Source organism: Hemibagrus wyckioides, linkage group LG19, assembly GCF_019097595.1.
Source record: "Hemibagrus wyckioides isolate EC202008001 linkage group LG19, SWU_Hwy_1.0, whole genome shotgun sequence".
In the NCBI taxonomy this organism is placed as follows: domain Eukaryota; kingdom Metazoa; phylum Chordata; class Actinopteri; order Siluriformes; family Bagridae; genus Hemibagrus; species Hemibagrus wyckioides.
Genome location: NC_080728.1, coordinates 15,990,220 through 16,004,405, shown reverse-complemented (window position 1 = coordinate 16,004,405; position 14,186 = coordinate 15,990,220). Strand labels below are relative to the sequence as shown.

General features: G+C 38.2%; 1 protein-coding gene across 1 annotated transcript in view; it reads right to left on the bottom strand.

Annotated features, from left to right (window-relative positions):
• Positions 1-14,186, bottom strand: part of tspan9b (tetraspanin 9b) — a 38,977-nt gene that overhangs the window by 24,357 nt on the left and 434 nt on the right. The gene's annotated exons all lie outside the window — the stretch shown is intronic.

The following is a 14,186-nucleotide window of genomic DNA, read 5'->3' as shown; positions in this document are numbered from 1 at the left end:
GTCTGGTTGAGTTATGACCAATCAGTTTTCAGTGAATATGTTCCTCATCCTGGACGGAACATCCTATCCTGGATATTTCAGTGTTTTCCTGCTCCTAGTCCTTCCTGAGCTGCAGGAGGAGTGTTAGAGGATGAAGAATACTAATATGTGCAGGACAGGGGTTGTAAAAAAAAAAAAAAAAAAAAAGTGGGTAAAAGTAATCATAAAAAAAAGTATATTTATATATTAGTTTTTATTTTTTATAATATTTATTTTATATTATTCTAAAAAAATAATATTAATATTATTATTCTTAATATATATAATTTGTTATTTAATAATATTATAAAAATAGTTATTTATTTTTAAAATAATTTTTTATTTTTATATCTTTTCATATTTTAATATTATAAAAAACAAAATTAATATTATTGTTCTATATATATATATATATATATATATATATATATATATATATATATATATATATATATATATATATACACACACACACACACATACAATTTATTTTATAAATAAATACATTGATTTTATATATTTAAAAAATGTAATAATTAATAAAAATAAAAAAAATAATAAAAATAAAAAACACACAATGACATTGGTTGAACCGCTTTCATACAAGACTTCAATCTTTTCTTTAAAAAATTAAATAACAGTTTTTGATGGGTGTGGAAGCTGCACAGCTCTGAAGAACCACCGCAGTTAAAACATGCTTACATATGCAACGCTGAATATTTATGATAAATCTCCAGCGTCTGTTGCTAGGTGAAGGTTTATTGTGCTTTTGAATAAATTGAATATTGTTACAGGTATATAAACACTGAGTTTTTCATAATGAGACATTTCTACCCACTTCCCAATGACTAAGTAATGACCTCTGTAACTTTAGCCGCCCACTCCCAGATGCAAGCGCACACACACACACACACTATCTATCATTACTAATTAATCAGCTCTCGCAGTCTCCCCGATGCTCCTGGGGTGTTGCTGCACTTCCAGGCCGGAGTGTGAGGAGGTGTTCGACTGCATGCTTGTCAGAGTCGACAGTCGATCAGAACTTTATGTAACGTCTCGAGAGGGTCGCACCTCTGTGGCTTTACAGGCAGCAGAAAAATTCCAGCTCTACTAAAGTGTGGGATGTGAAGAAACTTTAAAGTAGTCTAGTAGTTTAGATAAAAAAATAATAATCAGGGGGAAAACAAGCCAAAGCAGCCTGGTTTCAGTTCAGCAGCATCATCATTAGGGGTGAAACAGTACAGGACCCTCACTGTAAGGTACGGTACTCTCTATTCGGGATTCGGTACACATAATTATAGTAACAACAGACAAGTTTAAGCTCTAGTTTGTTAGAACATTAAGGAGGAGTTTTTGGAGAAAAACTGGCAACACTAACATTTAAAACAAGAGTAACACACAGAAGCTTCTTCAGCTTAGGATAAACTAGTACAAATAAATAAACCTCAACAATAACATCATTGTGTGTCCTACTTAGAACTTCATACCTTGGTTCATGGATGTTGATCAGATGTTGGAATCCTCCATTTTGCACCACAGGATAAGGCCACATGTCGTAAGCTATGAATTTAGAACTTTCGTCTTTTGCAGTGTGTGAAGCCATTTGAGCCAGCCATTTGTAAATAACATAAGACACCTTTTTGGCTACCCATGTGGCCAGTGGACCAATCAGGTACGTTCTATCGAAGCCGGTCGCTGTTCCGGGCTGAGCCGATTCATACAATTCGTACGATTCGTACCGTAAATATGAATCCATGTACCGTGTACTGTACCAGCAAACGCATTACCGCAGTACTGCACAGTACCTTTTCAGCCTTAATCATCATTAATCTCTTTATAACAGCAGTAAGGCTTGGTTAATTTTCTTTATACAACAGTTATTTCAGGGCCACTGATTTGATTGGGTGAGCAGCAGGAGTGCTTATATTCAGCTTAGGGATGTTTCACTGTGTGTATCTGTGTTCATCATTAAATCATTAAATCCTAATTCTAGTCACAGTGTGTTTCACTGAAACCATTACTACAGCAGTGCTAGTGACATCATGAGAGGACATGGGGAGACGCATTTTTTCATTTATATAACTTCTTATAATACTTGAAGTATGAAATCTGGTCAGATGAGAAGTGGTTAAGGTGCTGGACTACTAAGAAGGTTGTGAGTTCGAATCCCACGTCCACCCAAGCTGCCACTGCTGTGTCCTTGAGCAAGGACCTTAACCCTCAATAACTCTGTTGTATAAAATGAGATAAGATGCTTTGGATAAGGGCAACTGCCAAAACAAAATCTACACAAATCAGTTGTGTGAAAATCCCTTCAGTTTCTGTAACATCTACTACACGTTCAGCATCAAATCACACGCTGTAGGTTTTTCTCCAAGTCTCTTAAAGGTTTTAAAAGCTCATCGAGAAGACACGTATTGTAGCTGAAGAACCACTGGCTTAAATAATGACTAAATAAGTCTTATTTAAGGCATGGAAAAAAGCTTATAGTGACTGTAAGCATTATGGGTCAAAAGGGAGAAATCAATTAAACCGTTACCACAAGAAGCTTTCACAGAGGAATGAGAGACCACAACGTTGGTGTGATAAGGGAAAAGAGCAGGAGAACATAAAAGGTAGACCTTAAAGAATTCCTAGAGACATGTAAAATAAAACCCTTTCATAATAACATGAAGGAATATCATTTTTACGGCTTCGCTATTAATATTTAATGCACACACTAATCTACAGTACTGATAATTAAGGAACATCAAAAACCTAACAAGCATTAAATGTCACGTCGGGGTAGATTTTAATATCAGCGTCCGCATTAATGCCGTCCCTTGGAGCTGGGGAGCGGTAAAAAAAGTGATGAGGAAGGTGCAAGTTCTTGCACGGGATGGTTACGGGATCATAAAGAAGCACTTTTTTGCTAGCAGCTGGCCAACATCTGCCTCAGCAGATTCGGCAAACTTGCTGAAGTTTACAAGGATCTTACACAGGGGCTGTATAATTAACAAGTTGACATTTTGGATGAAAAAGTGCATTATAAACTGAAGATTATCCTCCAGAGCTTCAAATAAATATGGTGCTGTCAGGTTTTTTTTTTTTTTAACTTTTTATGTGCCGCTGGAAGCAGAAGGCATGGGGCTCGACCTCGCGTCGCTGCTAAAGATTCTATAAATAATGTAGAAACGGAACAGCTGTGTAACCCACGGGAGCGTTTACTGAATTTGTTCCATGTTGTGTTGATGATATTCATGCTATCTGTATATTTTTAGCGTAGGAAAGGATGTTTCGGGGTAAAAGACACCACTGTTTTTCATTTGCTGTTCAATAAAAAAATGCAAAAGCCTTGAAGATGGTTTTGAAAATTAGATCTACGAACAGTTTTCAGCGCTTCATTTGGTTGTTGTTGGTATGCTGTTTAAAGTTTTCTGACATTATTTATTTACTGGGAATATTCTGTGTGGAAAGGCATTTATATAGACCTAACCCATTTATATAGACTAACCTATCATCTCAACAGATTTATGGAATTTTTTAGGGCATATTGAGATGGAGATGCCTTATCCAGACTAACATTTATCTCATTTTCTTATACAACTGAGCATTTAAGGGTTAAGGGTTATTAACAATAGACTTACCACTTGATGAAAAACTGAGAGGGAAAATTAATTCTAGCTGTTAGACCTAGCCAGACTGATGGCAGAAGGTCCGAACTCCATAGCAGCTTTGCCCAAGGACCACCCAAAAGGGCGTCTGATTGGCATGTAAAGCAACCAGTCACCAACTAATCAGATAACTCCTGAAGTGTTCGATTTTGTGTGTCGTATGCTTCGTTGAGGCTGTGACTATATCAGAGCTAAAAAATCAGTCTGCTATCTAATCAGCTTCTATCATTAAAGTAAAGGATTCAAATCTCAGAGTAGTGCTGTTAAAGCTTATAAACAGTCAATGATGTGCTGTGTGATGTGTCACCACCCTCAATGTTGATCATTTAATGCTATATCTTTTACCACACCCATTAGCCAACAATTTTCCTTTAATAAATGGCACTGTTGATTTTTGTCCAATTATAGTTACATTTATTGAGTGGAATGCACAAAAATCAAGTTCATTATTGTTACTATTAAGAAAGACTAGTGAGGACATGGCAGTTTATAGGTGCTAAACACTTATAAACTGCCATGTCCTCACTAGTCTCTCTTAATCACTATCTTGAAGTAAAAACGCCTCAGAGATTCTGTCCAAATAAACATCTCCTCACAGAAAACTCGATCAAATATATATCTTGTATTTCTCAGAGCTTCTGTTATCTGTCTGTCTGTCTGTCTGTCTGTCTACCTATTCCATTTAAATACAGATAAAGGGGTTTTTATTCTTCGTCTCTCTGCTCCACAGCTCTACGAGGCAGTTTGCCTATTAAATACACCATCTAACAGGAATGCAGTGTTTTGTTTTTTTTTTAGTCAAGGGCATTTAGACAGCTGGAACAGCCCAGATTTTAATGCACATAAATCGCTCGTCCTCCCCTCTCTACCGCTCCCTATTTCCTGCCGAGCATAAAAGGCAAGTTTGGAAAGTGGAAAGCTCCTCCATTACTAATTACAGTTATCGCTGGACTTTGTTAAGCCAGGATCAGTGTAAGTGTCTCTCAGACACAGCTGGCTGCCTGCAGTCTGTTCCCACACTTTGCTCTACAATTAACCCACGGCTCACTTTTTTCATGTTGTACTTTAAGGAAATACATAAAAGCTTAACGAGCAGCTGCTAGCACCGAACATCTGCATCCACATGGTTATGTAAGGGTTTCTAAAAATAAATAAATAAATAATTCATAGTAATTAAATAATAAACAAAATATGTTGATAAAACATAAAAAAGACATAAATAAATCGATTAAATAAATAAATAAAAAGTAATAAACTTTAAAAAAAATTATAATAATTAAATAAATACATAAATAAATTCAAGACATAAATAAATAAAAATTATTTAAAAAATTTAAAAATATATATATTAAAAATTAAAAATTCATAATAATAAAATAATTAAAATATATTTATAAAAATAAAACAAATCATAAATAAATCTAAGAAATACAAAAATAAACAATTATAAACTTTAAGTTTAAAAATGCATAACAATTAAATAGTAAATAAAATATATTAATAAAAAATATATACATAAATTCATTAAATGAATTCAATAAATAAATAAATAAATAAAAAAAAATAAAAAATAAATAAATAAATAAATAGGTTAATTAATTAATTCTGACCAACTCTCAATGGTAGAAATGTTACCAAAAGAAAAAAAACACACAGGATGCTATTTACAGGATGCAAATAAATAAATAAATACCAACCTACTCTAAAGATAGAAATGAAAAAAAAAAAGATTCAATGGTTAAATTGGGGTTATTTTGGGAAATCCTAAACATACACAGCACAGGATTTCATATAGAGAATGTGAAGTCATTTTATTTCTCATTTTTTCTAAAGACATCCTTGGTAAAAGAAAGTGCTTTCAGATGCAGAGTTTTGTTGTGTGTGGTTCACTGGGCAGGTGAGATGAGACAGGTCAGATAACACAACCGGTGGACTGCTCACACTAGTTTCTTATCAAACATCTATATACCAGGAAATTCCTATGCTACAGAACTGCACAGTGTGAAGATGTGGGAAGACTTGAACTCTTACATAGTTTAAAGAAAAGTACTGACAATGTATGCAGTCAAAATGTGACACAATGGGAGATAATGCACGTATAGCACTCTCACATCTAAGCAATCTATAAAAAATAATATCTTTACATGACATTTATCACGTCTGATCTGCAGTTTTGTGGACGTAGTGCGCACCCAGACTGCTGGAGAGATCCATGCTGAAGCACACTTAATCCCCAAACCCTACTTTCTCATGAAAATAAATTTGAGAGCTATCTTCTATCAAGTAGCTTTGTCTCTATAGATATGGTGGTTGATTCTACACTATATTGTAGTAAAAAAAAAAAGTGTATAGAAATGATTGATTGAAGCAACCAAGGACTGTCTTCCTGAGGGACTTAAACTCGCACTTCTAACAGAGGTTTGTTTTCGACTGATGTCATTTGCAGTCCGTGATCTAGTTACCCAGAATCGATGTAATCACTGATAGAGACTTCTGTAAGTCTCTCAGGATAAGAACATCTGTCGAATACTATAAATGTAAATGTCTGTTCTGCAAAACCAGAACTGGAGGAAAATACTTGAAGTTTGCAAGCACAGGATTCTTCTTTTAAACTCCTACCAATAAAGACACATACACTATATTGGCAAAAGTTTTGGGACACCCCTCCAAACCATTGAATTCAGGTGTTGTGTTTCAGGGTTTGGACTTGGCCCCTTAGTTCCAGTGAAAGGAACTCTTAATGCTTCAGCATACCAAGGTATTTTGGACAATTTCATGCTCCCATCTTTGTGGGAACAGTTTGGGGATGACCCCTTCCTGTTCCAACATGACTGCACACCAGTGCACCAAGCAAGGTCCATAAAGACATGGATGAGTGAGTTTGGTGTGGAGGAACTTCACAGAGTCCTGACCTCAACTTGATAGAACACCTTTGGGATGAATTAGAGTGGAGACTGAGAGTCAGACGTTCTCGTCCGACATCAGTGCCTGACCTCACAAATGCGCTTCTAGAGTAATGGTCAAAATTTCCCATAAACACACTTTGTGGAAAGTCTCCCCAGAAGAGTTCAAGCTTTTATAGCTGCAAAGGGCGCAAACCCCATATTGTATTCATGTGCATGTAAAGGCAGACGTCCCAAAACTTTTGGCAATATAGTGCAATGTTTGTCTTACTATGATCGCTTTACTCATAATCAACGAAAGGATAAGAGTTCTGGCTGAAGGTGTATTGTGATGATGTCACATGACAAGTTTTTCGGCGCAAACGTGAAGAAAATCTGCTGTAATCTGGAAAAATTACAAATATCGCAGAGAAACACGGCTATTTTAAACATCATTCTTCCAGGGATCTTGCTGTTTGTTTTGTTCCTAACGAATTGATTGGACATACCGAGTAATTTCTTATAGCAGCATTCGGTCATACAAAATCCTTATATTTTGTCCTTTTGTTCTTCTACAAAGAGACGGACGATAAACCGGCTACAGGAATCAATCTGCTGCGCATGACAGCAATTTCCTCTCGGACTTCCCTTCATCCAGCCGTTTCTCATCACTAGTTATTGCAGAGATTTTCTCATGCCTGCATGATTCATGGCTGAGAATATCAAGCATGCTTGAAGATATTGAAGCTTCTCTGACCGCCGTTGTCATGACTTGTTACTTAGCCCTAAAATTACAGAGGAATCAGGTGCGGCGTGAGCTCGGATTAAGGGGCAGATCAAAACAACCTTTCTGGGAGAGTCGGAGCGAAGATGCCTCGGTCTGGTTCCACTCGGGTGCAACTCTAGCGTGGTCTGAATCCAATAAGGAAGTGATCTGACCCCGAATCGACCCGACAGCATGAAGCAAAACAAACAGACTGAGTATATTTTCCTGCAGACTTCCAGACACGGTTAACCTGCAATGAAGAAACTGAGCCTTAATTGCTTTGTTTTTGTGCAGCTGCATATTCAGATCCACAAGAGCTGCTTGATTATACTGATCTAAACGTCTTCCTGTACTCTGATGAGCAAACTAGACACAACAGAAATCACGTGTTTATGTTTAATCCCCAGTTATAACAGTATTTTATTTTACGATGTTCAGCACTCGCTACTAAACGTTTACTCGGATATAGACATAATAAAATGCATCACTCCCAGATGCACTGTAATCTCCTACAATAGCTACACACACACACACACACACACACACACACACACCCCATCACAGGTGAGCAAAATGTCTATTGTACCAGTTTTCTCTTTCTCCATCTCTGTTTCCTTCCTCGTCTGAAAGCAAATCTCCTCAACTGTTGACGTGTGTGTGTGAGAGATGAGATAAACCTCAGCAGTTCAACACACACTCATGAGTTTTTTAACACGTACGCATACGCACACACACACCACAGCACTTTGAAGGCATTCTCTTGGGTATGAAGCACTTACATTAGTAATGTGGTTTTATAACACTGTCAACATGCATCATCTGTCCTCCAGAATGTAGGGGCATGTGCATGCAAAAACACACACACAGACAGACACACACACAAAGTGGTTATATAATATTCCACATGTATAGTACAAGCGAGTGAATACTGTAACATAAAAATAATCGACGACGAGGTGCCACACAGACTGACACTAAAGAGCTTTACACACTTGATCTAGTTATCTCAGGGTCATTATAAACTCCGGCTAATCACAATCAATCACTGATCACTACATTCCTTCAACAACCAATCACTGATCACTACATTCCTTCAACAACCAATCACTGATCACTACATTCCTTCAACAACCAATCACTGATCACTACATTCCTTCAACAACCAATCACTGATCACTACATTCCTTCAACAACCAATCACTGATCACTACATTCCCTCAACAATCATTCCATTAACAACCAATCACTGATCACTACATTCCCTCAAACTCCAATCACTGATCACTACATTCCCTCAACAACCAATCACTGATCACTACATTCCTTCAACAACCAATCACTGATCACTACATTCCTTCAACAACCAATCACTGATCACTACATTCCCTCAACAACCAATCACTGATCACTACATTCCCTCAAACTCCAATCACTGATCACTACATTCCCTCAAACTCCAATCACTGGTTGTTGAGGGAATGTAGTGATCAGTGATTGGTTGTTGAGGGAATGTAGTGATCAATCACTGATCACTACATTCCCTCAACAATCATTCCATTAACAACCAATCACTGATCACTACATTCCTTCAACAATCATTCCATTAACAACCAATCACTGATCACTACATTCCCTCAACAATCATTCCATTAACAACCAATCACTGATCACTACATTCCTTCAACAACCAATCACTGATCACTACATTCCTTCAACAACCAATCACTGATCACTACATTCCTTCAACAACCAATCACTGATCACTACATTCCCTCAAGTACCAATCACTATAACTGTAAAAATCAGAGCTGTCTTCTCTTCACTTCAGCTGATGAGTTTCCCATCACCAATTCATATCTTTCCCATCTTTAACACTGCAGCTAGTGTTTACACAACATGCAGGGTTTCAGTGACTGTATACAGCATGTGGTGTGAGGCTGAAGCTCTGTTTCATTTCTGCTCAGGTTTCTGTTTAAGCATGGAGCTGAAACATTTTAACACTGCATTGTTTCACACTGTACATGTTTAACACTGTGAAAGCACTGATAACTCATTCAGAGCAGGGTTTCATCACCCTGAGGTAAAAAAAATGCAGTGCTAACCCTGCTTCTAAATTACAAGTGAGAAAACTTCCTCTACTCAGGGGTAAGAGCAGGGTTTAGGGCAGAAGGAATAAACCCTGGCATAAAAAGTAATGCAATCCATGACTTTAAATCCAGACATGAGCCCTAATATGTTTTTGGGTTGCCAGGTTGATTTGTTATAAACCAGTGATTTAACTCTCTCTCTCTCTCTCTCTGTGTAAACTTCCTGTGCTTGGGGTTAAAAGCAGGTATTAGAACGGCGATAACCCGGAGTGAAAAGCCGTAATGTGGATTTACTCTTGAGGTTGATTATTTTCCAATAACAACATGTCCCAAAGTATTTTATTCCTTCTATACCACAGTAATTTTCCAACATTTGCAGTTTTCTATCTATTAAAGAAAAGCACATCATACTCTTCCTAGTTACATTCAATAATGTGAAGTAAAAATTTAGTCAACGAAATGCTCTTTTGACAGCATTACTTTATTAAATGACAGTACCCTCCCCTGGTGGGACAGTGGCAGGATCCAGTGCCCTCGTTGCCAAGGCCCGGGTTCGATTCCTGGGCAAGGAGATAACCCAGCCACTGAAGAGTTAACTCTCAGTTCCGGTCCCAAGCCAAGATAAAATGGGAGGCTTGCGTCAGGAAGGGAATTCGGCATAGGACCTATGCCAAATTGAAAAATGTGGACCGAATGATTCGCTGTTGCAACCCTGAACAGGGAGCAGCCGAAAGAACAACAACAACAACAAATTCACTAAATGACAGTAGAGTCTACTGAAAAACAGACTGACTCCTACAGGACAGACCAGGTCATTACAAATTCCATAAATTCCCAAGCTAGGGCTGTCATAACCACCAGGCAAGAGCCGTAAACAATGTACAGGGTGAAAATATAAAATACTGCCAAGCTTTTCCTTACACATGAGAAAGAGGAGGAAAAAAGTAGGCATGCTGCAAAGCAGGAGCATGCTGAATAAAAGAACAATTCTTTTAAAAAGTTTGTCCTAATATAGTTACTCCGGTTTCCTCCCACAGTCCAAAAACATGTACATTAGGTTGATTGGTAATTCTAAATTGCCCATAGGTGTGAGTGTGAACGGTTGTCTGTCTATATGTGTGGCCCTGTGATGGACTGGAGACCTGTCCAGGGTGTACCCCTGCATTTGTGTGCTGGAATAGGCTCCAGCAGATCCCCGTGACCCTAATTAGGAATAAAGTGGGTATAGAAAATGGATGGATGGATAGATACGTGAAAAGCTAAGGATTTTGTGAACTTCTGAATTATTTTATGTAGTGAACATCCGTGAGGTTACCTGATATGATGACACGGATCAACATACCGGCTATTTAGATAAGTGCTATAAACAAACATTTTTAAGTCATCTTGTGACTCAATGTTACCGGCTACTAACCAAAACATTATATTAGCTATTTCTCAGTACGCACGAGAGCGTGAATGGATAAGGTCCCTAGATAATACTGACATCACAAGGTGGTGATTTAGGTCTTCTGAAAACCTATAACTTTTTACAGAAAATATATTTACAACAAACCTTAGACTTGAGAATGCTTCAGATGATATTTGTTAGACGGTTCTGTCTTCTGTCCATTTGTGTAAGTTGTACTTTTGTGGGTCAATGTTTGGGTTACTGTATTTCACATGCCTGTGCGGTGGTGCTGTTGCACTTGATGGCACACAAATTCCATAATGAATCCATCTACAGATGTTGCCAGATGTGGAGGCTAAAAAAATGACACTGTATATCGTCGTCTCTTTATCTTTAACGGACAGCCTGGGGTTATTAACCCTACTAGCACACACGAGTTGCCCCTAGTATAGGTCAGTAGTGACAAAAAGGGTGAGAATGGTGCATCCCTAAATAGATTTAACATATCTGATCATTTCGGAAAATGTTTCCTCAAAGGTCAAGAGGAAGGATTTGACAGGAAGGAATGCAGTCCGTCTATTTTATGGACTGTGTACTGTATAGTAACTGACCGCTATAATTTGTGCCAAAAAAAAGAACTCATGACTCATGTGTCATTAACCTCCTGCGCGCACACACACACACACACACACACACACACACACACCCTGATACAATCAGTGTTGCTGACTTAGAGACTTGGTCACTAAAAATAGTGACTTTTTAGCTCACTGTTGCAACTTTGTTGTGTCCAACAGACTAACAACAAATCTAGTGACTTGCTGTAAATGTCCTGAATTTATAGAAAATATTTTCACTAACATCCCACAGATGCTTGATATACATGCTGACTGGACTCATCATGTCCCTTTACATTTAGCAGATGTCTTTATCCAGAGTGACTTAGAGAAGCTCTCAGTGGTCTGTAGCAATAAATACAACCTGATGCCGGTTCACTACATCTGGGACTAAAAAAATGTCAGTCAGATTGTTAGAAAAATATTTAGGGGAGGTAATATAGTACGAAAAACACACAGGATTTTTTAAATAACAGCTTAAACACATGGGAGTCCTCCATGAAGAGGCCTTTAGTCATACACTGATGCCAGTGACTCATATGTTCAGACATCTAGGGGAGGTTTATTCCCCCACCTATGTTCCAGGACACAGAACAGTCTTAATGCATTCCTTCCAAAGACCAATGAACAGTCAATGATCACCACATTCCCTGACTTATTAATCACTGATCACTACATTAACTCAACAACCAATCATTGATCACCATTTCCCCAACAACCAATCAATGATCACCATTTTCCCCCAACAACCAATCAGTGACCACCCCCCAACAACCACTGATCACCTCCCCCCCCCCAACAACCACCGATCACCCTTTTTCCCAAACAAACACTGATCACCCCCCCAACAACCACCGATCACCCTTTTTCCCCAAACAAACACTGATCACCCCCCCAACAACCACCGATCACCCTTTTTCCCCCAACAACCAATCACTGATCACCTTTTCTCCCCAATAACCAATCACTAATCACCTTCCCCCCATAACCAATCACTGATCACTTTTTCCCTCAACAACCAATCACTGATTACCATTTCCCCCCCAAAAAACAATCAATAATCATTATTTCCCCCAACAACCAATCACTGATCACCATCCATCATCATGTTTCCTGCATGTCGAATGCTTGTTCTTGTCTTTGTTCTGTGTCCAAATGATTTCAAAAGTTCCTAAACAGGGGTCATGACCCAGCCTGCTTTATTTTCAAGTGGGTTCATGAGAAAACTAACAATCCGCTCTTTTGCAACTCTACAGAGTGACATATAAGAACAAGCCACTTTAAACAGAGGAGTGTAGTCTTTTCACTATCCTGACATGCAGCACCAGTCTACTTCAGCAATAAGAAAGAACAGACTTGTGTACTATTCTAGCCTGTTATTGAGTATTAACACTAAACCTCTCAAGCTTTCACACCTACTGAAAGGTCTGTTTGTGTACCAGTCTTCTACATTATCTAGGGTTAGTAACTACTTATTTGAAGCTCTGACCAGCTGAAACACTAAACATATGCATGACTAAATTTTACCTGATGGACAGGGACATTTCGGCTCTGATGTCTCAACTATAATAGATGTCCCTTTCAGTCCTCCAGATGTACATAAGATACACAGACGAGTGTGTAAACATCAGCACTCCAAATAAAGTCTAATAAACATCCAATAGTGTTTATACCAGACTCCTCTGCTTCACTTCAGGCCATATCATGCCACCTTGTTATGTATTGCTGGCTATGATAGCAGAAAGAGATGCATCCCTTCAAACACATCCATATTATTTGTACTAACTAGACTTCTAAACCATTGCAGGGAGAATTTCTTTGGTCTTTAGTCACTTATACTATATTGGCAAAAGTTTTGGGACACCCCTCCAAATCATTCAATTCTGGTGTTGTTTATCAGGTGTTGGGCTCGGGCCCTTAGTTCCAGTGAAAGGAACTCTTAATTCTTCAGCATACCAAGACATTTTGGACAATTTTATGCTCCCAACTTTGTGTGAACAGTTTGGGGATGACCCCTTCCTGTTCCAACATGACTGCACACCAGTGCACAAAGCAAGGTCCATACAGACCTGGATGAGTGAGTTTGGTGTGCAGGAACTTCACAGAGTCCTGACCTCAACCTGATAGAACACCTTTGGGATGAATTAGAGCGGAGACTGAGAGCCAGAACTTCTCGTCCAACATCAGTGCCTGACCTCACAAATGCGCTTCTAGAGGAATGGTCAAAAATTCCCATAAACCCAGAAGAGTTGAAGCTGTTATAGCTGTAAAAAGCGGGCCAACTCCTTATTACATTCATGTGCATGTAAAGGCAGACATCCCAAAACTTTTCGCATTATAGTGTAATGTTACACACGTTACTGACTGACTAAAAAAAATGTTACAATAGTCCTGAATTTTAAATCTGAAAATGTTTAGTCGAGATTTAGGAGGTTGGGCAAAAGTTTTGGAACATCTGCGCTATTCTGTAAATAACCTGCAACAGGTTTTGACATGCAAATGAGCAAGGTTATATGAATGATACATAATAAACCTTTTCTGAGCGTGCATTAGCTACTTTTCCACTGTTCTGAGGTCTTTTTCAAAGACATAAAGACATAAGTCAGTACATGCAATCTGAAACTTTTTTTTTTTTTCAGTGCATCATCATTGAGGAATGCAATGTTAGTGGTCAGAAGCGCGTGGGCAGCTGGCGCTTGGAAAAGAAATAAATCACACATTTCTACAGCACTTAGATGAATAGGCAGATTACTCCCACTGAATGATGACAAAG